The 21,917-nt window shown below is 31.8% G+C and overlaps 1 pseudogene; it reads left to right on the top strand.

The window, feature by feature from the left end:
• Window positions 1-435: 435 nt before the first annotated feature.
• The window catches only part of LOC130975584 (receptor-like protein 9DC3), a 54,872-nt pseudogene continuing 33,390 nt past the window's right edge, over window positions 436-21,917 (top strand).

Raw genomic sequence — 21,917 nt, 5'->3', positions numbered from 1 at the left:
ATGTCTCAACCTTTCATTTACTCTAAAACTATGTCATCTTATTAACATATGTTAATATACTTGGGAAAAAAAATAAAGAGCATAGCACTCTTTAAAAAGACCTGCTATTATAGAAATAAGAAACACATGTTTTAAGTTTTAATTTTAATTTTTCTTTTTAAAAAAATTAAATAATTAACCCACATAACTAGTAAGTTATTATTTTAAATTTCAGTGATTTATATAAAGTAATAAAACATAATACAATAGAGAATTAAGATTTGTTAAAAAGTATAACACTCCTTGTTATTTAATTAATAAAAAGCGTTTAGTTTTTTTTCTCATGTTTACTTCGGCTACCCCTTTTTACCAGTAGGGAGAGGTCGTTTCTCTATAAAAGCCATTTGGTGTGTTCTAAACTTGTCATCTCAATATTTGCATTGCACTAAACTTACTAATACATCATGGGATCGTTATGGTCTCTTGTTTTTCAAACACATTTTCTTTTTCTTTTTTCATTGCTCTTCTCATTGTCCACTATCATAAACGGTCACCAATGTCATGGAACTGAAAGCAATGCTTTGTTGCAGTTTAAGGAAAGCTTTGTGATTAGTAAGTTTGCTTCTTATAATCATTTTAGCTATCCCAAAACTGTTTCTTGGATGCCAAGCATAGATTGCTGCTCTTGGGATGGCATCGAATGCGACGAGTTCACCGGTCATGTGATTGGCATTGATCTGAGTAGCAGCCAGCTGTATGGATCAATAGATGCTAATAGCAGTCTGTTTTCTCTTGTACACCTTCAAAGCCTTGATCTTTCTGACAATGACTTCAACCACTCTCAAATTCCAACCATCATAGGTAACTTTTCACAGTTAAGATACCTCAATGCTAGCAAATCAGGATTTTCATCATCTGTGCCTGATGTACTCACAAACCTCACATATCTGCAAAGTCTTGATCTTTCCCATTGTGAACTGTATGGTGAATTTCCAGCTGGAATATTCCATCTTCCAAACTTGACAACTTTGGTTTTGGCTGAAAACCGAAACCTTAATGGTGTGATTCCTGATTTTCAATCAAGGGCACTTGTTAAAAAGTTGATTATCCCTGCAACAAATTTTGGAGGTAGAATACCAACATCCATTGGTAATCTTACTTCTTTAAATTGGTTGTCCATTGCAGAATGCAATTTCCAAGGATCTATTCCTTCTTCGTTCGGCAACCTCAAACAGCTGGTGCATCTAAACCTTTTTTCCAGCGGGTTAACCATTGGAAACTTCCCAGTATTTTTTGCGAATCTCACCCAGCTATCTTACTTAAACTTAGAAAGATGCAACTTAACTGGTGAGATACCATCTTGGATAATGAACCTAACATCTTTAAATCACTTGCGTCTTTACAACAATACATTTCATGGTGAAATCCCACACTCTCTTTTAAGAATGGACAATCTTACAACTCTTGATCTAGAATACAATTGGTTGCAAGGGAAACTAGAGCTTGGATTGTTTTTGAAGATGAGAAGGCTTTCTTACCTTTATTTGTCTTACAACAAACTATCTTTGCTCAACAAAAAAGGTTCTTTCAATGCTACCCTTTCCCCACTTGAGGTCTTATACTTGGAGCAATGCAATTTAACTGGTGGAATTCCAACTTGGATAATGAACCTAACTGGCTTGCGGGAGTTGGCTCTTGATGAGAATTACCTTCAAGGTGAAATTCCTCACTCTCTGTTTTCACTAGAGAATCTTGCAACACTTTCTCTTAGTGATAATTCGTTGGAAGGAAAGCTTGAGAGTGACATGTTTTTGCAGTTCAAAATGCTTAATATTCTTTTTTTATCCGACAACAAACTCTCTTTGCTCCCGGGGAAAGGTTCTTCCAATGGAACCCTTCTTCCATTAGAAATTGCAGGTTTGGATTCATGTAATTTGGTTGAGTTCCCATCTTTTTTGCAACAGTTGGATCATTTGGAATCTCTGAGCTTATCAAACAATAATTTCATGTCAGTAGTACCTGACTGGATTTGGGAGAAAAAGAGTCTTCAAAATTTGGCCATTGCCAAGAGTTCACTGACAGGGGAAATATCTCCATTGATCTGTAATATAAAATCACTTGTGCTTCTTGATCTGGCCAATAACAACTTAAGTGGCACCATTCCATCATGTTTGGGAAGCTCTAGCCAATCTCTTCAAATCATGAAGCTAAAAGGGAACAAATTGTTTGGTCATCTTCCTCAAACATATGTCATGGGAAGTGCCCTTAAGATGATTGATGTCAATGACAACAATTTGCAAGGCCAGCTGCCAAGAGAATTGGCCAATTGCAGAATGCTTGAGTTTCTTGACGTGAGCTATAACAAGATCAACGACTCATTTCCGTATTGGTTGGGATCACTTCCAGAGCTGAAAGTTATTGCCTTACGTTTTAATGAATTTCATGGAACTATAAATTGTCCAAGTATATGCACATTTCCAAAGCTTCACATTCTTGATCTTTCCCACAATAAGTTTTCTGGAAATTTGACTCCAGAGATGATCAAGAATTGGAAGTCCATGACAACTTCCAACATAAGCCAATTACAATATGAGGATTCGGCTATCCATATTCCAGGAAAATTTTGGTTTGTTTATATTTTCTATTCATTCACAATGTCTAACAAAGGGGTTGTCACAGATTATGAGCATATTCAGAAAATATTTTACTGCATGGTAGCCATTGATATTTCAAGTAACAGAATTTCTGGAGAGATTCCATCTGTTTTGGGGGATCTCAAGAGTCTTGTTTTGCTCAACATGTCCAATAACTTGTTTATTGGTGACATTCCATCTTCCTTTCGAAAACTCTCAAACCTTGAAGCACTTGATCTTTCCCTCAATAGTTTGTCAGAAAAAATTCCTCAAGAATTAGCAGAACTCACCTTTTTGGAGTTTTTCAATGTGTCCTTTAACAAACTCTCAGGTCCTATACCAGAAAACAAGCAATTTTCCACGTTTGAAGGAAACTCCTTCGTGGGAAACCAAGGCCTGTGTGGGATTCAGTTGAAGAAGAAATGTGATGGTAATTGGTTTTTCCCGACAGGACTTGATAGTGATCATGACTCAGGATCTATCATTGAATTCGATTGGAAAATAATTCTGATTGGATACGGAGGAGGAGTTGTTGCTGGACTGGCACTTGGAAATGCTTTCGGTTCAGATATTCTTGCATGGTTAAAAGGTAAGAAATTACTTTGCTAGTTTGCTTTTCTTACCTCTTTTAAGTTATGTAGCAGTGTGTTATGTTGTGAGCAATTGCTATATGCTCATGTAATATGTGTAAGCCATTAAAAGTGATAGTAGTAAAAGGTTTGAATAATACCTTTGTTAAAAGGAAAAAAAAAGTTTGAATAATAAGAGAGGTCTTATGTTAACCTCATTGTTTAAAAGGTAAGAGAAGAGTCTTTTATAGAGCAATGATATGAGAAGCAGATTCAAGTCTGCTCTTACAAATAGAATGCTGCAAGTTTGCAACAATGTCACAGTGTTCCTCAACCTCATTTAAGTAAGTGTGTTCAGACGTTTTTTACTTGTTTTTGAGGCTAAAAAAAGACAAATCACAATTACTCTCGTGTCTGGAAACATCATGCCAAGGAAAATGAGGATACAAATTCCTGTTTATAGCATAGCGTGTTTTTACAATGTGAAAATGGAATAATACGTACATTTGTCTATAGCATGAGTCTTATGCTCAGAGGAGGAAAAAGATCTATACGTGAACAAAATTGAGAATGAACAGCAACTCTTTATAATTTTAAGGACATCAGAGCTCCTCTTAACACAATATTTAATTTGCTTTGCATCTAATCTCTCACTTTCCACTGCGTTAAGAAAGATTTTTGTTTCTTTTGGGGGGAGGGGGGAGTAGTATTAGAGCAATAATAAGTAGTTGGTAGATAAATATTTATGAGATTAGTTTGAAATATTCCTATAAATAGTATGACTCTATTATGTAAACAACAACTTCAATACATCTTTTTTATTTTCGTATCTCTATGACTGCGTTTGTTTATAAGAATAGGACAGGATAAGACACTAAGAACAGGACAGAGACACAAAAAATTGTGTTCTTGTATTCTGTTTGGTGATAAACTAGAACAAATTATGAAAATTTAATTTATTCTCATTTTTTTTCATTCAAAAAATTTGAGATGAAAAATATAACAATAAAAAATATAATTATGAAAAATTAACAAAAATAATGAAAGAAAAAATAAAAAATAAGTTGTGTCCCTTGTTAGTGTCTCCATGTCCTTCCTGTTAAGATTGACACAAAATACACTAATTCAGTGTTTCTGGACACATTGTCTCTGTTCATGTCTCCTCTGCCAAACACGATTTTGTGTCTCAGTGTCCCTGTCTCAGTGTCCTGTCTCTGTAAACAAATGCAGCCTATTTTCTTATTATAGAATCAGAGCTCTATTAGTATCCATGATGAAAACTTCAAACCCAAATAATCAGTATCCATTGTCTTCTTCCTCTCTAATGGTAGAATCATCTTCTAATGTAGCACAACATCCTACTAGCCTTTTCTATATTCATCCTAGTGAAAATCCAACATCTGTCCTTTCACTCCTTTCCTTATTAGCAGTAACTATCATTCTTGGTGTCGATCATTTTTCATGGCCATCATTTTCAAAAACAAATATGACTTTCTCACTGATTCTATTACTTCTCCTCTAACTAATGATCCTCTGTTTTCAATATGAGAGTGTTGCAATAACTTGATGTTGTCTTGGCTATTTCATTCCCTCCTTCCCTCTATTATCGAAAGCGTTGTTTATTTTTCTACTGCCTCTTCCGTATGGACCGACTTTAAAGAGCATTTTTTCTAAAGTGATCTTCTTCGTATTCCAGAATTACAAGTAGAAATTTATGCTCTTAAACAAGAAAATCAGTCCGTAACAGAATTTTATACCTCTTTGAAGACATTGTAGGAGGAGCTTGATAACTCACGTCTTCTTCCTATTTGTAATTGCCTAGCCAAAACACATCCCTCACAAGATTTCATCATTCGATTTCTTAGAGGTATTGAAGAGCGTTTTTCTATAGTTCGGGCACAAGTTCTTCTTCTTGATCCTCTTCCGCCCATCACAGGGTCTTTGCTCTTGTCGTTCAACATAATCGTCAACTTCAAAACGCATCTGGAATTCTGGATGATCAACGAACCATTGCTACGATCGTAGAAGCTCGTCGTCCTCCTCTTGGGCGTGGTTGTGGGTATGCCTCTTCAAACCCAGAATGCGGCAACAGCGGTTCCTCGAAGGTTTGCTCTTATTGTGGTCAAGGAGGGCACACCGTGGATATTTGTTACAACAAACATGGCTACCCTTCCGGCCACCTGTATCACCCAAGGAGACCACGATTCCTTGATCGTGCCTCTGCCTCTGTTAATGCCATCATTGTGCCGACACTGCCTCCTAGCTCTCCCACACCGCCAGTTCCCTCTTCTGTCCTAGATCATGAAAAAAGGGCTCCTCATCAGAGAACACGCAAAGCAGGCTTTGAGCCTTACTCAAGCCCAACACAACATTTTTCTAGCATTTCTAAAAAAGGCTAAATCTCAATCATCAGACAACAAGGATAAAAGTCTCTCACCCTCCAACCAAATTGAGCTTCTTCCTAACCCAACTATGGGTATCCATATTTGTGCTAGAGTTCTTATCAAATGAATTCAAAATCTTTCTCAATATTAATGGCATCATTCATAAATTGTCATGCCCTTGTACTCACCAGCAATAAGGTGTTGTAGAGAGGAAGCATATATATATTTGTGAAATGGTACTTATTCTTCTTACTGCTGCACATTTGTCAATGAAATATTAGGAGGATGCCTTTTTGACTACTACTTTTCTTATTAATCGATTGCCCATTAGGATCCTTAATATAAAATCATCTTTTGAGGTTCTTCATTTTAAGCCCCCCGATCATTCTATTTTGAAGGTTTTTGGGTGTGCTTGTTATTCAAACTTAAGACCCTTTAATAAATATAAATTAGACTATAGGTCTGAGCAATGTAGTTTTTTTTGTTATGCTCTTTTTTCAAAAGGATTTAAATGTTTAAAACAAGATAGTACAGTTGTTATTGTACGTAATATTATTTTTTATGAAAACATTTTTTTCCTCATTTTTTCATAAGAATGTTGTCTTTGATTCATCACTAACCTCATTTTGTGAGCATGAGATGTTACCTCAGATTCCTATTTCAAATTCTGCTACATCGTAGTTACCTTATACCTGAAGTTTAGTTCCACCTGCATCAACTATATTTACTAACTCTAATACAGATTTTCCTCCTCCAACTAACAATGCTTCATCATCTATTAATCAATCACCTTCTGAAGTGGTTACTACAGATTCTGCACTAATATCAATTTATGGTTTTGAAATTCAGCCTCCTAAGTTACCTATTATAGAATTTTCATGTTTTCATAATACTCATGCTATGGTAACTCGTTCTAAATTTGGTATCTCTAGTCATATTGACTTGGTTACCAATGTTTCTAAGACAGTTTTTCAATCTATGCACTCCTTTTATTGGCTTCAAGCCATGAAAGAAGAATATACTACCTCATAAAAAATAAAACTTGGCATTTAGTCCCGCCATCAGCCAATTCCATAATTATTAGGTCTAAATGGGTGTTTGCCATTAAGCGTGGACTTGATAACTCTATTAAAAAATATAAGGCTCGCCTTGTGACCAAAGAATGTCATCAAATTGAGGGCATCGGTTATTCTCAAATCTTTAGCTCGGTCATTAGGCCAACAACTACTAGAGTAATCTTATCTTTGGCTTTATCTAAAAGTTAGTCTCTTAGGCAATTTGATTTTAGCAACGCATTTTTCAATGAAGATCTAATTGAGAATGTGTACATGGCACTACTTCCTGGCCTCTTCAATTCTGATTCTAATTTAGTATGTAAACTTGACAAGGCCAATAGTTTGAAGCAGGTTTTCAGGGCTTGATTTTTTAAATTGTGCAGTACTCTATCCATATTTGATTTTCAAAATACTTCATCTGATGTTTCTTTATTTTTTCATTTTTCAACCATTTTTACTCTTTTTCTTGTTGCATATGTTGATGACATAGTCATTACAGGTACTGATAAATCTAAAATAGAGTTCATTATCTCTAAATTGAATCAATTATTGTCTTTAAAGGATTTAGGACCCTGCATTATTTTTTAGAAATGCCATTTAATTTTTTACCTTCGGGAGACTTATATATCTCACAAACTAACTATATTTGTGATCTTCTTAATAAGGCATCCATGGATAAGTCACATTCAATGCTCACATCTATGCTTTCTTCTCAAAACTAACACTGCAGGGTTCAAATTCTTTTGATGATCCTAGTCTCTATCGATCAATAGTAGGAGGCCTTCAATATGCAACTCTCACTCATCCTGAAATTGTATATTCAGTCAACAAATTTAGCCACTTCATGCACCCATGATTCATCATTGGAAATCAGTCAAACGCATTTTGCGTTATCTCTGAGGTAAGATTAATTATGGTATTCAATTTTCTAAATCCTCTGATATTCGTCTTCTTACTTTTTCAGATGCCAATTGAGCCGCGGACCTTGATGATCGATGTTCAACAAGTGGTTACTGCATTTACCTTGGATGCAATCCAATCTTTTGGAGCAGTCGAAAGTAACAAGCTGTAAATCATTCATCTACTGAAGCAGAATACCGTTGCTTGGTTGACACGACAGCTAAGTTAGTTTGGGTTCAAAAACTTCTTCGAGATATTCGTGTTGCTTCTCCAGTTGCTCCAACTTTATTTTGTAACAAGTTAGGTGTTGTTCTTCTTGCCTCAAACCCAGTTATGCATAGCAGAAACAAGTACTTTGAGGTTGATCTCCATCTTATTCGTGATCATGTTCAAAGAGACTTGCTAAACATTGTTCACATACCTTCCCATGTTCAAGTAGTTGATATTTTGACAAAACCATTACCAAGCCCCTGTGTTCATGGATAAATTAAGGGTGCTACTAAACTCCACCCTTAGTTTGAGAGAGTGTAAAAAATATAAACACTAATGAAGTCGCATAGAATATGCTATCACTATAAATACAGTGTAACCAAAATATCTCAGCAATAATTTTTTAGATCAATATTATTCATCTCAAAAACTATTATCTGCTCTCTCTTTCTTCCAATTATTTTCAACACTTTTACTTTTTTTTTTTTATAATTTTCACATGGATAGACATAACATTCAAACACAAAAAATTGATAGTCTCATACTTACACCTTAGACTGAAATATCTTAAAGATGCAAAATAGATGAAATTTTGGGATGAATGTTATGGAGAAAATGATATTTTTGAAAAAAAAAGTATTTTTTATTAAAGAATTAAAATAAGATGAAATAAAACACTTGCCGTAAAATATACTATTAGAAAAAGATAAAATAAACAATTTAAAAAAACTGAAGAGGAAGACAAATTAAGAAAAAAAAACGTGTTTGGACCCAACCTTTTGAGAGAGATTGAATTGAATTAGGATCTTGATTAGTTGCAGAATCAAGAATATTGGAAGAACTTTGGTTTTTTATAGTGCTATTAAAATTTAACTGAGCGTTTGACATTTCAGCAAAACTATCAAAGCATGCATGAAGGTTTTTTCATGACCATAATTGTGGGCTTTGTCACTCTTTTTTTCGATTCTGGTTTTATTTTGCAATGTGAATTCACGTAAAGAAAAATAATTGAATAGACTCTATAAATTGTCTTACATTAACAAGAGTATCAAAATTGAATTCTTGGATTATTTCTTGAATATGTAGTTACTTATATATTTTAGTAGCTTTAAAATGTGGATATGTTGATCACTCTGTCTAGACTCCTAATCTCAATTTTAAGCACAAAAATACCGAATTCACGACTAAATTAAAACTATTTAACAATAAAATAAGGAAAACCAATTATGCAAAGAATGTGGGAGTTTGCAATTAGAGAAAGTGATTGTAATGTCTCACAAGCACAGCCATCATTGAAGAAGAATAAGGGAATGTGAAGATTGTGGCGCAACATACTTTAAACAACAGAAGAAGCGATCGCAATACTTAACTATTATCGTGGTAACTGTTATGCGTCAATATGCACACCGCCTCAGAAACTATAACACTCTTCTTTTAGGTGAATGAAACTATAACACTCTGCTACTACTGTTATGCGTGTTTTTTGGGTTTCTGGTGTTTTTTTTTCTTTCTCTTGTTGGGCCTGTAGCCCACTCATGTAGCCACCTAAAACCGAAATAAATCTCTCAATCAAGCAGCTGAGGCCTAACTCAACTTAGGGGGTACATCGGCCGAGCCACACCGGGTTTGGCATAATTCAGATCTGGTCCAAAATATAGATCGGGTCTAATTTTTGGACCCTAATCCGATCCTAAACCCGATGAAACCTACGCATCTTCGGGCCGGGTAAAAATCGGGTGAAAATCTGGTCTTTAGCATGTAAAAATTACCTAATCTCCAACCTTTATTTCACAATTCACATAGTAAAATTCACTTAAAAAAATATAACAAGAACCAACCCTTCTCTAAAATTATAGTGTAACCATAATCAATACTAATACTATCTAACACCAAATATTTAAATCAATACAAATAACACAATATTATGCATTTGTCTAAAGTCTTATTGTAAGACCCCAAATTTTTATAAATTAAATAATTGACTATTTACAAATTATTGTATTATATTAAGATGTAGCTTTTAAGAAAATTATTTTGATTAGACAAAATTTATCATTACTATTATTATTATTATTACTATTACTATTATTATTATATTATTATTATAATATTATCCTAGCTATCATTTAATTTCCCTGAAAACCATTAAGGGAAAAACGAAAAAAGCCAAGCCCGTTGTGGCTTATGTATATATATATATATATATGAATTGAAATTGAAACTCGGTTACAAGCATATATATATATATATATATATATATATATATATATATATATATATATATATATATATATATATATATATATATTAATTGGGGCCATCTAGTGTACAGATGTGCCTGTACAGATTTTTGTCCTTTTGTAGCTAAAAGAGCGTGTCATTAAAAGTGTTATTTAAAGAGAAAGTGTTACCCTTAATCGTTAACTTGGCTCTGATACCAAATTTTAAAGTCGTCCTTTCTTTTAATTTTATTTTCGAAATTTCTATTAATTCCTCGAATAATTTTCCAATTCATAATAAAAAGTATTGACCGTATTACTAGTATTTATATTTCTGATTTTTATAGTTTTTCAATCTTGTTTTAGTTTATAATATTCTTTTTTGCATGGATTATTGTATATAAAATATTTTATCTGTTTGTCTTTTTCTTTAATATAATTTCTTAAATCCTCAAAAACTTCTTTTATTTCTACATTTTCCGTTGTTTCTAAATATCTTTTTAATTTTTCAACTTCATTTTCCATTTTTTCTTTTAACAGTTTTAATTCTTTTAAGTCATAATATGGTTTTCCAGGCATTTATAAATTTTTTAAGTTTAACTCCAACTTGTTTATATTTATTCTTGTTTCTATCCTTTTTATTATAAGGTCATCAATTTCGATCTGAAGATTATTTAATTCCCTTTTATACTCCTTTATTTTACTTTTTAATTTTTTCGCCCTTTTCCTTTTTATTTTATTTTCTGGTCTTTCAATCTTTGTATGCTTCATTATTTATCTTAGAATTTCTGTAAATTCTATCATCGATTCATCGCTATTTTCTAGAGATTCTATTAATTTTTCTAGCTCTTCGACTTCTCTTTTTAACTTGTCATAGATTGTTTTTAGAGCCTCAAATGCTCTTTGATTTATTTCAGAAAACTGTAAATAATTCAACCGATTTTCTCTTTCAAAGAGCTCTTGTTTCTTGTCTTGATAAGTTACATATATTTTTTCTTTATTTATTGTCATAATTTAATGTTTAGGGTTTCATTTAATTTTTCGACCTTTTTTGTTAATTCTTTTATTTCAGAATTTTCTTCTTTAATCTTTATTTTGGATAAACTTAAAGGGCTATTAATTTTAGATTCTCTTATTTGAAAATTCGATGAAACTAATTTTTCTGATGGTTCTTTTAATAATAGAACTGGGTTTTCAATAGCTTTATATTTTGGTATTTTTGTTTTTACAATTTTCTGAAATAATTCATCAACATAAATTCTTTCTCTGTTTTTAAATATTATACTATGATGGCTATTTGTTAAAGCATAATTTATTGCATATGTAATTGAAAATGGTTCATCGTCTTGTTCCATTAGATTCTTTCTGTGAAATTTATAAGCCAAACTTATAGATCTTCCAAGATTTTCAGTTGATAAAGGTATAGCATATCCAAGATGGGCATTGAATTTTACATTTACATTTGCCAAGTTTCCATGAACAATTCCAATTATTTGATCTATTGGGTCATCAGTAATTCTTTTATCATAAATCGCTAAGCTTATTGGTGAATTAATTCCTTTCATATATGTAGATTTGATTAAGACTTGTATAGTACTAATATGAATCCATCCAATTTTCGATCTCTTTTGTTGATCTTTAATTTTCTCAATCTGTTTACTCAACTCTTCATCATTTATCAAAGCTATTTCAAGTTCTCTATTAGTAGATTTTATCTTTATAGGGCTTTCAAGTTGAATTTTTCCATAGTATATTATATTTTTTCTATTAAAAACTTCTTTTAAAAGATTTTGTTTATTAAAATTTTCATTTGATTTGAGATTTAATTCTGTTTTTAGAACAGCCTATTTTTCGTTATCTAATAAAGCAGTTAATCTATAATAATCAGATTCTTCTGTTAATTCTAAGCTTTCTAAATAATTCATAATTAAGAGATTAGGATAAAGGCGTACCTTTCTGGAGAAAAGCTTCCTTTATTTAGTATATTTTACATAAGATGTTTTTATCTCCAGAGGGGAGATTGTAGATACTAACTCCAGAGGGGAGTTTAGAATTGGTTTTCCCTAAGGGAATTCTTCTTCAAACTATAGAATCGCCTCGGCAGCTTCCTCCTTGCTCTCCTAGCATATGAGTACTCTTAGCCTCCTGCTTTCTATGGTTTGATGATCTTTACAATTGCCTAAGCAACCTATTTATAATGGTTGGGTCTGATGGACAATTCACATCCTTACCCTTCTTATGACGTCATTGCTTACGTCATTGTTTATTATCTTGCATCAGCTACATTGTTGGTGCTCTATGACCTAAGCGCTTACGTCACTATGCAATAATGTTAAGAGATGCTTCAGATGTGCTGTCCTCTTCTTTCATTATGTGGCCTTCAGATGCGTTGTCTCCTTCCTTTATCATGTGGGTTGATTCCGTTTCATTATTGCTTTCTTCAAATAACTCTGAGACACATAACTGGCACTTGTGGTCTTCTCTGTCTTTTATCAAATAGCAGAGATTCCTCTTTATCCAATCGGGGAGCTTTTCTAAGAGTCCAGATAAGTTGTAGAATGCTGATTCAAATTTCACTAAGAGTCTCATCTCTCTTTCTTCAATTTCATTCCTTTTACTGGACACAAGCAAAGTATTTCTGCTTTTATAATTGATTCTTGTGTAAGATTCCCTTGTTATCTTTTGAGTTCTTTCGAAGACCCTTGCTAGTGTGCTGGCTAGTCTTCCTTCATGACTGTAGATTGTTAAATCTTGAACTTTATCAATTGGTTGAAAATTTCCTGGGAAGACGGACATGAAGATTACTTGATGTGCTGGAACCAAGCATTCTTCTTCTTCATTAAAAATAGGTTGACTATTCGTAAATTTTAGGGATATATCCCTTGGATTTACGTTGTCAATCATATTTTTAAATCTCTTTACTGCATCAATAAATCCTGCAGAAAACTCACTAATAATTTTCAAATCGTTAAAAATTAAAATTGTATCAATTAATCCATACTGGAAAAACTGATAGGTGTCAGATGGGGAAGCCTCTGGAAATATAACCAGCTTTGTTAGCTGTTCTTTGGCAATAGGATAATATCCCAAGATTGCCCTTTTGTCTTCAGTCTAATTTAGGACTATGTTAAGGGTTTCTCTGAGATTTGATCTACAGACCCTTTTCTTTTCCTTGATTTCGGCCCTCGTAGGAATGTTTCTTATTATTCCTGTTCTCTGGGTTTGAATTGGAGCTTTATCTGCTCTTTTTAGGGTTTGCTCTGGATGAAGAGCTTCATATTCCCTGAAAGATTCCTTTACTTCTTCCAGTGTTAAAAACCCTCCTTTATGAATTATCCTTGATTGATGTGTAAATGGTGCTGCTTTTTCCCAAGCATCATATACTTCTTTCATGGGGCCATTATAAATTACATAATATTTTTAATCTTGGGTGGATTTTTTGATAATTTCAGCAATTGTTTTATTTTCTGGAATTTTTTCTTCACCTGATTTGTCCACCACGCTTAGCTGGCTGAACTCTAATGGTTTTGGTTGTTGTGTTGATTTTATTACTTCGATGGCCTTTTTGAGGGATTGGATCTGCGTCCTTATTTGCTGACAATGCTTGCATTTTTCAAGTTCTTGTTCGTATTTCTGAATTTCTTGATCTAATGCGTTATAGACGAACTCTATTCTCTTGTTAATGTATCTGCAATAACATTTTTGTCACCCTTAATATATTCAATTTTTATTGGATATTGTAACAAAAATAATTGCCATCTTACCAATCGTCCATGATTATAATCAACTTTTAAATTATATCGTATGAAACCTGTTAGATAACTTGAATCTGTCCTTAATGTAAATTCTCTGGGTAGTAAATCAATTTTCCATTTCTTAAGAGATTTAATTGCTGCTAGAGTTTCCTTTTCATGAGTGGTATATCTCCGTTCTGTTGGAGTAAAAGTCCCTGAAATATACCTGCAAAGTAATTCCTTTGGGAAATATTTAGAATCTAGTGATTCTTTTTCTTGTTCCAAACTTTTTATAGCTTTCTTAGCTTTTAGACATCCTGACCAGGTTATGTCTGAAGTATCTGTTTCTACTATAAGTAGTCATTTTCTTCTGGAATATAAAGTTCTGGAAGTTTTTCACATAATTCTTTAATCCTTTGAATTTGCATACTGTCTTTTTCATCCCATTTCCATTCTTTTTTAGTACTTATTTTTGGAAATAAGCTTTTAGTGTATTCTCTTATATTCTTTAAAAATCCTTGATCAGAAATATAATTTATACATCCTAAAAATCTTTGTAATTGTTTTCTATCTTCTATTTTATTAGGAAATAAATTTACCTTTTCTAGGACATTTGGCTGAAGTTTTAGCTTTCCTTGAGTGGATAGAATTAGCCCAAGAAACTCTATTTCTTGTTTTGCTATTCTTGCTTTCTTTTTGCTAAGAACTAGTCCTTTTTCTTTACATCTTTCTAAAACTACTAATAATTTTTGAAGATGATCTTCTTTATCCTGTTTTGTAAAAATTAGTATATCATCAATATACACTAAAACAAATTCATTTAACTCTTTTAGATTTTCTTCCATAAATCTTTGATAAATACCTGGAGCTTGTTTTAATCCGAATGGTAATACATTCCATTCATAGAGTAACACACTTGTTGATTCTTTTGTTGGGCAAGTAAAAGCAGTCAATTTCTTTGTTTCTTCATCTAAACGAAGTTGCCAATATTCTGATTTTGCATCAAGAGATGAAAACCAAGTTGCTCCTTTTATTTTTTCTAAAATAGAATCTTTTCTTGGAAGTTTATGAGCATCACCAATAGTTGCTTCATTCATCTTCTTATAGTTAATAATCATTCTTCGTTTTCCCCTTTTAATTTCATTATTGTTTTCGACATAAAAGGCTGGAGCCGCATGAGGACTTTTACTTAATCTTATAATTCCTTTTTCCAAAAGATCTCTACATTCTAAAGAGAACTCTTCTCTATCTCTTGCGGAATAAGGAATTTTATTTGGAACATTTATCTCTTTTGTAGGATCTTTTAATTTAATGCTTACTAATTCGTTATTTGTATTTTTAATATCTAAAGGATTTTCAGCACAAATTTTATCCAAAAGTTCCTCTATCTTTATTTCAAGATTATTTTTTGGAATGTTTATCTGAAAGTATAAATTTAAATAACATGTTTCTAATATAGAAAATATTTTAAATTTTAAGATTTTATCTATAGTAGTAGTTGGTATTTTTATACGTTTTGATTTTTGATTTATTGAAGAATCATGTGGAGCTTTTAAAACTATATATGTTAATTCTTGAATGAATGGATGATATAGTTTTAAAAAGTTATTTCCTATGATAAAATCCATTCCAGAATCATATATATAGATGGAACAATGAACCTATAATTTTGAATAAAAATTTCAGTCATCTCTGTTTTTTTGTCAATTTTATGTATTGATTTGTCAGCTATTCTAACTCTTAATGGTTTCTTTAATTTTTTCCAATCAAGTTTTATATTTGAACTAGCAAAGCATTGTGTTGCTCCAGAATCTATAAAAGCATTTATAAATTTTTCTGTTATTTTTATAGTAATAAATGTGGCATTATTACTCAGTCTCTGAGTCTGTTTCTGAGACATATTCAAAAATATAGTCTAGGTTATCATCAGATTCCTCTAAAGGTTCCATAAAACAAGACTTAGCAATTTCTATTTGTTTAGTAAGATCTTTTTTATCCTTCTTTTTCGGACATTCATTTGCATAATGTCCTTCTTCTTGGCAATACCAACACTTACAGTTTTCTTTTTTATTTGGGCAATAGTTACTTTTTTGCCTTTTGTTTTTATTGTTATTTCTTGTTCTAAAATACCTCTTTTTTCTCCAGTTTGGATAGTATTTTCTTTTTCTAAATTGATATTTTCTCTTTCTCTGAAAATTTTTATTAAGCCCATATTTTTGGGGTATCTCTTCATTATCCTGACAGCAGATTCTAATTATATTTGCAAATCTTTTTTGAGTTGCTTCTTGCATACAACGTTCTTTTATTTCCTCTCTTATTGCAGCGGTTGCTCCACCAAAATTATTTTCAATTGTCCCTCTATTTATTTCTCTTATAAATCTTCCCATTATAAATTCATTAGCAGGATATGGAAGTTTTGTTATATATATACTAAGATAATGATTTTTATCTTCTTTTTTTAATTTGTAATAATGTATTCTATATTCACATATATAAGATTCCACATTACATAAATCATATATCTGGATATTAGCTAAATGGTTTTTTGCTTCTTGATATTCTTTATTATAGACTTCTTGTCTATGATCTATAATATTTTTTCCAAAAAATTCTTTATATAGAATCATCATTATATATAATATCTTATGATAAGCTGTTGTTTTTGTTGCTAAATCTTCTACTATTTGGTTTTCTATTGATGTCATATAATCTCTTATAGTTCCTTTAGTATGAAATCCTATGTAATTCCAAATATCTCTTCCAGACAATTCACTAAGCTTTGGATTAGTAAAAGCTTCTAATAAAAAGGAATTCAACCAATTTTCGAAAATTTCTTTTTCATTCTTTTTACAGTCTAAATCAAGCATTCTTTCTCCTTCCATTTCCTGAATTTTAGGAACGTACTTTGATGGTATTTTTGTATATTTTGAATCTTTATTTATAAACCCTTTTTTAAAAACATAATTATCAAAACATGTTTCCCATTTATATTGAGATTGGTTATCTTTAGATCTTCCAACTTCATTTTTTACTTGTATTGGAATTGCTGGTTCTTCGTCACTTGAATAATCTAGGATGTGTTTTTCATTTTCTATATTTTCAGAATTTACTAATTCTTCTTCTATTTGAAATCCTTGTTCCATAATATTATTTTCTTGAGCCATTTTTAATTGTTTAAAAAGCATTGTAACTTCTTCTAATTTTTCTTCAATATTCATAATTTTAGTGGTGGTTTTACTTTTAGATCTGTTATGTTGATTATATTTTGAAATTTTTCTTCTTTGGGATTCTCTTTTTCTTTATTTCTTTGAAATTTTATGGATACTAATATTTCTTCAAGCATATCTACTATAGAATTTAATTGTGGGTTAAAAGTATAATAAAGATGTGGGGAATCATTTCCATGGTAACATTTCTTAAAAATTCCGTGTGAAAAATAAGTTTTTTCAGGTTTTTTAAGTCCTTCAATAAAATTTATAATAAAATAAAGATTTTGAGAAAAATCATTTTGTAGTGATTTTAAGAATTCGGTGTCATTACAGTTAACATTAGTTAAAATCATTAATTTTTGATCTATTAATTTTGATAACTTGATTATTTCTTCTCTTAAATCTTCTAATTTACTTTTTTCCATTAGGTGACGTTTTTCTTTATGAAGAGTTACGGTTTAAAGTGTGACTTTAGAAAGTGTGGTGTAAACAAATCTTTAAATCTGTACCAATTTTTGCTCTGTATACTAAAATTCACCTAATTATATTACTTAACCTTATGGAAGTAAGGCCAAACGTGGCATACATGCATATATTAATATATATAATCAAGACACATAATCCATTTCATTCAATCATCAAAACATCTTTATCCCATATTTGTTCCTTTCGTCATTGAACTCATAAGAAAAGAAATAAGGAAAGGGAGGGCCGAAGCATGCAAGAAAGAAAACCGTAACCCCATCGAAAATTTTATTTCGATTTCTTGAGATTCGTAACTCCAATAAAAAAATCTAATCCGGTAAAAGTGTTCGCATTCTCCTTTTCTACGTATTGGCGTCACTTTTGATCGGTGGAAATTGACGGTGACGTAGCTCCTCTTTCCTTTGAGTTCGGCCAATTAGAGTTCTAGGAGGCACAGATGATTTCTGAAGCTTTCCTCTTCAGCAGCTCGATCAGAAAGCTTCTCCAAAACTTCTGTTGTTTTGATTTCGCACGGAGGTAGGAGATTTTATTTTGAAATTAACTGTTTTTAAACTATGAATGCCATGGAAGTCTAGTGGGTATTTGTAAATAATTTATGATTGTTTGAAGTGACTGAATTTGATGAGTATGTATTTGATTTTCTGATTGAAAAGAGGTTGAAAATGGTTCAGTTGGGACCCGAAAAAAGGTGGCTAATCCCGAGTTTTAGGGGAAGTGCTGCCAAAATTTTATAAAATCTGAGGTTTTATTTGAAAAGTTATTTTAAAAGATTTGGTTTTGGAAAATTAAATTATTTAAAATATATTTAGTTAAGAAAAGATTTACTCTATTTTAAAGTTTGATTTATTAAGGAAAATATAATGTTTTAAACCCAATTTTTTAAGGAGAGATTTTGTTTTAAGTAAAGATTTGAGTTCGGTTTATTAAGAAAAAGAATCTCTGCCACAGGAGAGCAGAGAACAAGGATTTAAATAATATATTAATTAATGAAGCGTCTGCCACAGGAGAGCAGATGTGACATTGTTTGGGCTTTAGTGCCAAATGTAAAGTGGGGACGCCCACACACTGAGAACTGTTTTCCAGATGTACGCTTATTGATTTGGAAAGTCACATTGTATGCGGCCTGGCCGTACGACTTATAAGCACACTGTATGCATCTGGAAAGTCATATCTGGGACTTATACCCGGGTAATGTCGGGAGCGGGTAGGCAACCGACACATGAACTCATGACCTGCATTAGGAATAGACATGCATCATATTGTTTGCACATTTATATTTGGTTGTGTTTGCTTGTTATATTTTCTCTGTGATTGTGCTGCTTGACTTGTTTGTCTTATTGCAATTTGTTTGTGTGTTGATCTGTTTCTTGTGCTATTAGTTGGTGTATTGAGGTGACTGAGAATTGGGCTTTGTTTTTAGTTCGAAAAATTAAAAAAGGTAATTAAGTATACGAGGTAAGTGTAAGAAGTACTTCCAAAGGTTTTAAAAAAAAAAGAAAAAATAGTTTTATTAAGTAAAGTTAATTATTTGCATTAAATTCATTACTTTTACGGCATTCCCATTCCCTACTGAGAACGTGTGGTTTGTTCTCACCCCAAAACCTTCCACCCTTTCAGTGACACAGGTTCGAAGATTCAGTTAGAAGATGCAGACGACTAGTAGATTTACTTGTGATTCCTGTTATTTTTATAGAGTTCTCTCGCCCTTGCTGCTTAAAGTTTTATTTTATCCAGAGGGATAGGTATTGTATTTGAGTTTTATATTGAATTCATTTGTATAGCATTTATTATTATTAATAATTATGTGATTGTAATTACTACAAATAATTTTTTGGTATTTTCTTATAAACTGAAACGCGATATCGACCTAAAGGCTCAATATTAAATAGTAAATAAGGGGAACAGGTTAGTAACTCCTTACTTTTGGTACGATCATGACGAGCTAAAGGTTAGGGTGTTACACTTATGCATTTTAAATATAAAACATTAACTTATAATCTTATAAATGACTAATAACACAAAATATTAAGGTTTACAATATTTAAATTTCACATAAGAATAGCCATCATCTATTACTAATAACACAAAATATTAATTGGGTATGATGACCGGGCTACTAATTCGAGTTCGGGTGACCCGAGCTATGGTCCGGACCCGACCCGAAATAATGACCAGGTCTATCTTTGAGACCCTTATCCGACTCTAAACCCGATGAAATCACACTAAATTAGCTCCTAATGTGTTTAGGGCCAAATCGGATCTTTGGGACGGGTCGGGCCATGTACACCCCTAACTCAACTGGTTAAATCATATGTTTCTTAATATACTGTATCCGGATTTAAATCTTGGTAAGTGTACCAAGTATTAAATATGAATCTTTAAGTGTTGTATAAATAAGTGTGTAGTATAAATGTATTGTGACTTGTGATACCTAGAATTGAAGGTTATCCATTCTATTTGACCAAAAAAAAAGAAAAAATCTCTCAATCAAGATTATTTTGCGAGTTAAATGAGCTCATTAATTTTGGATAAATGCCTTATATCGAATTGTTGACCTGTTAAATTTCATTTAATAAATCTCAGTCATTTTGATTCATATAACTAAATATTCAATTGGTAAGAAGTAGATTAAATTTGACTTTATTTTGAACGGAACAGACGTGTGCTGTAATAACTAATTTATAGTTATTAATGTTTATATGTTGTTAAATCTGACATAGTTTGACTTATGAAATATGATAAAAGTTAAAATTTTAAAATAAAATATAACAAATTTTCAGAAAACAAACTTAAATTTACAATAGAATTTTGCAATAATAAATAACTAAAAGTGTTAGGAGAAGAAAAGTAACTTACTTAACAACTTATGATTCATTACTCATTTTTTAATTTAAAAAGTTTTATTTAATTATTGTGATGACAAATATTTTTAATTTGGTTAATTAAGTTTGGTTAAATTAATTTTATGATTGGTTGTGTATTAAGTATTTTGGGTGCAAATTGATTTGTGTATGATAAAAGTTGAAAATGATGATTTGGTTATATTGGAAAAGCTTTATCTCATCAACATAATTAATGGAAATCTAGAGAGATTGCAGTTAATATTAGAAATAAAAATTGTGTCAATAATGATTATTGATTGGGACAACAACGACTAATAATAAGATCAGGAGCTGCTGTTTTGCTATAAAAAGATGATCAAAAATCAAGGGAAAAAAAAAAAAGAAAATCGAGAATACACAACCAGCAGGTTTGAGAGTTGTGATTCTTCTTTATTTAATTTCAAATTGATATATTTGAGTTTTAGATTATGGAGTCTTTTTATTTGAAAAGAAAAATACATGTTTTAGTATGAAAAATTTTGACTAAAAGCCAATGAAAGAAAAGACATGACATAAAAAAAAAAGGTCAAATAATTTATGTTTAAGTTTGAGTTTTTATTATTAGTTTTGTTTGGTCTTGACGATTTTGATTTGTCTTGGTTTGTGAAATTCATAATTGTAGCTTTGTTTTTTTTTTGTGGTAGAATCGATTTGAGTGTATTTATCTTTGTCTTTATCTTTAAATTAGTGTTTTGTAATTTTGTTGATCGCTATAGTAAAATTGTATCATAATTATGGTAGAGATTAGAAATAGATTTCACTACATTTTAAAATTAAACTAGGATATATGATAGTGTCATTTTCTCTCATTCTTTATTTTTAAACTTCTATATTTACAAAAGACAAATAAAAAAAGAATTTTACTAGGAAATCAATAGGGTATTTATATAATGTGTATAATGAGCTGCTTATTTAACCCAATATAAGTTAAAATTAAAAATTACTCACAAAATAATAAATTTAAAAACTCTTATTCAGTTATTTCACTTCAAATTTCAAATTTTAAAAAAATTCAGTTAGTTATTTTAAAAAAATAACCATCTGAAATTCTCCAATACTCTCTTCTTTTTCAACCGGCGACCACCCCACCTTCATCAATAATCATCCAATTTCACCGTCGCTACTTGGCTTGCCACACGCCACTCACTGACTCACCCTTAATAAAAATAACCATCCACTTAAAGATAAAAATAAGAGAAAAGGACAAATAGGTCCCTGAACTTTTGTCCCGTGGACATTTTTGTCCCTGAGCATTTGAAAATACATTTAAACCCCCGACCTTATCAAATCTTGGACGGATGAGTCCCTCCGTCGAATTGCCACCGCCGGACCCGTCGGAGAAGTCTGATCTGGCTCCCCTGAGAATGATGTGGCACGCCTGGCTGACAGCTGGACTGCTGAGTGGAAAGGTCCGTTCGAAGAATTGGACATTTAAGTCCCTGCACCACAATGCGATGTCGTTTTGAGTTTCCACCCTTACAAAGTCCGTTACAATACCCATTACACCCATACCTCCCTTTCTGAATTACCAAAAACCCTAAGGAATAGCAACGATCATCATACTCTGTTTCTCCCTCCAAAAAGATCACGACCCAAGCTCAGACGTTCACCCGTGTGTAGTGGCTGTCGAAGAGGCGTCCATTGTTGTCTGAGTTGC

Source organism: Arachis stenosperma, chromosome 4, assembly GCF_014773155.1.
Source record: "Arachis stenosperma cultivar V10309 chromosome 4, arast.V10309.gnm1.PFL2, whole genome shotgun sequence".
Classification (NCBI taxonomy): Eukaryota; Viridiplantae; Streptophyta; class Magnoliopsida; order Fabales; family Fabaceae; genus Arachis; species Arachis stenosperma.
Note: the sequence above shows the minus strand (reverse complement) of the source record. Positions and strands in the feature narration are given on the sequence as shown.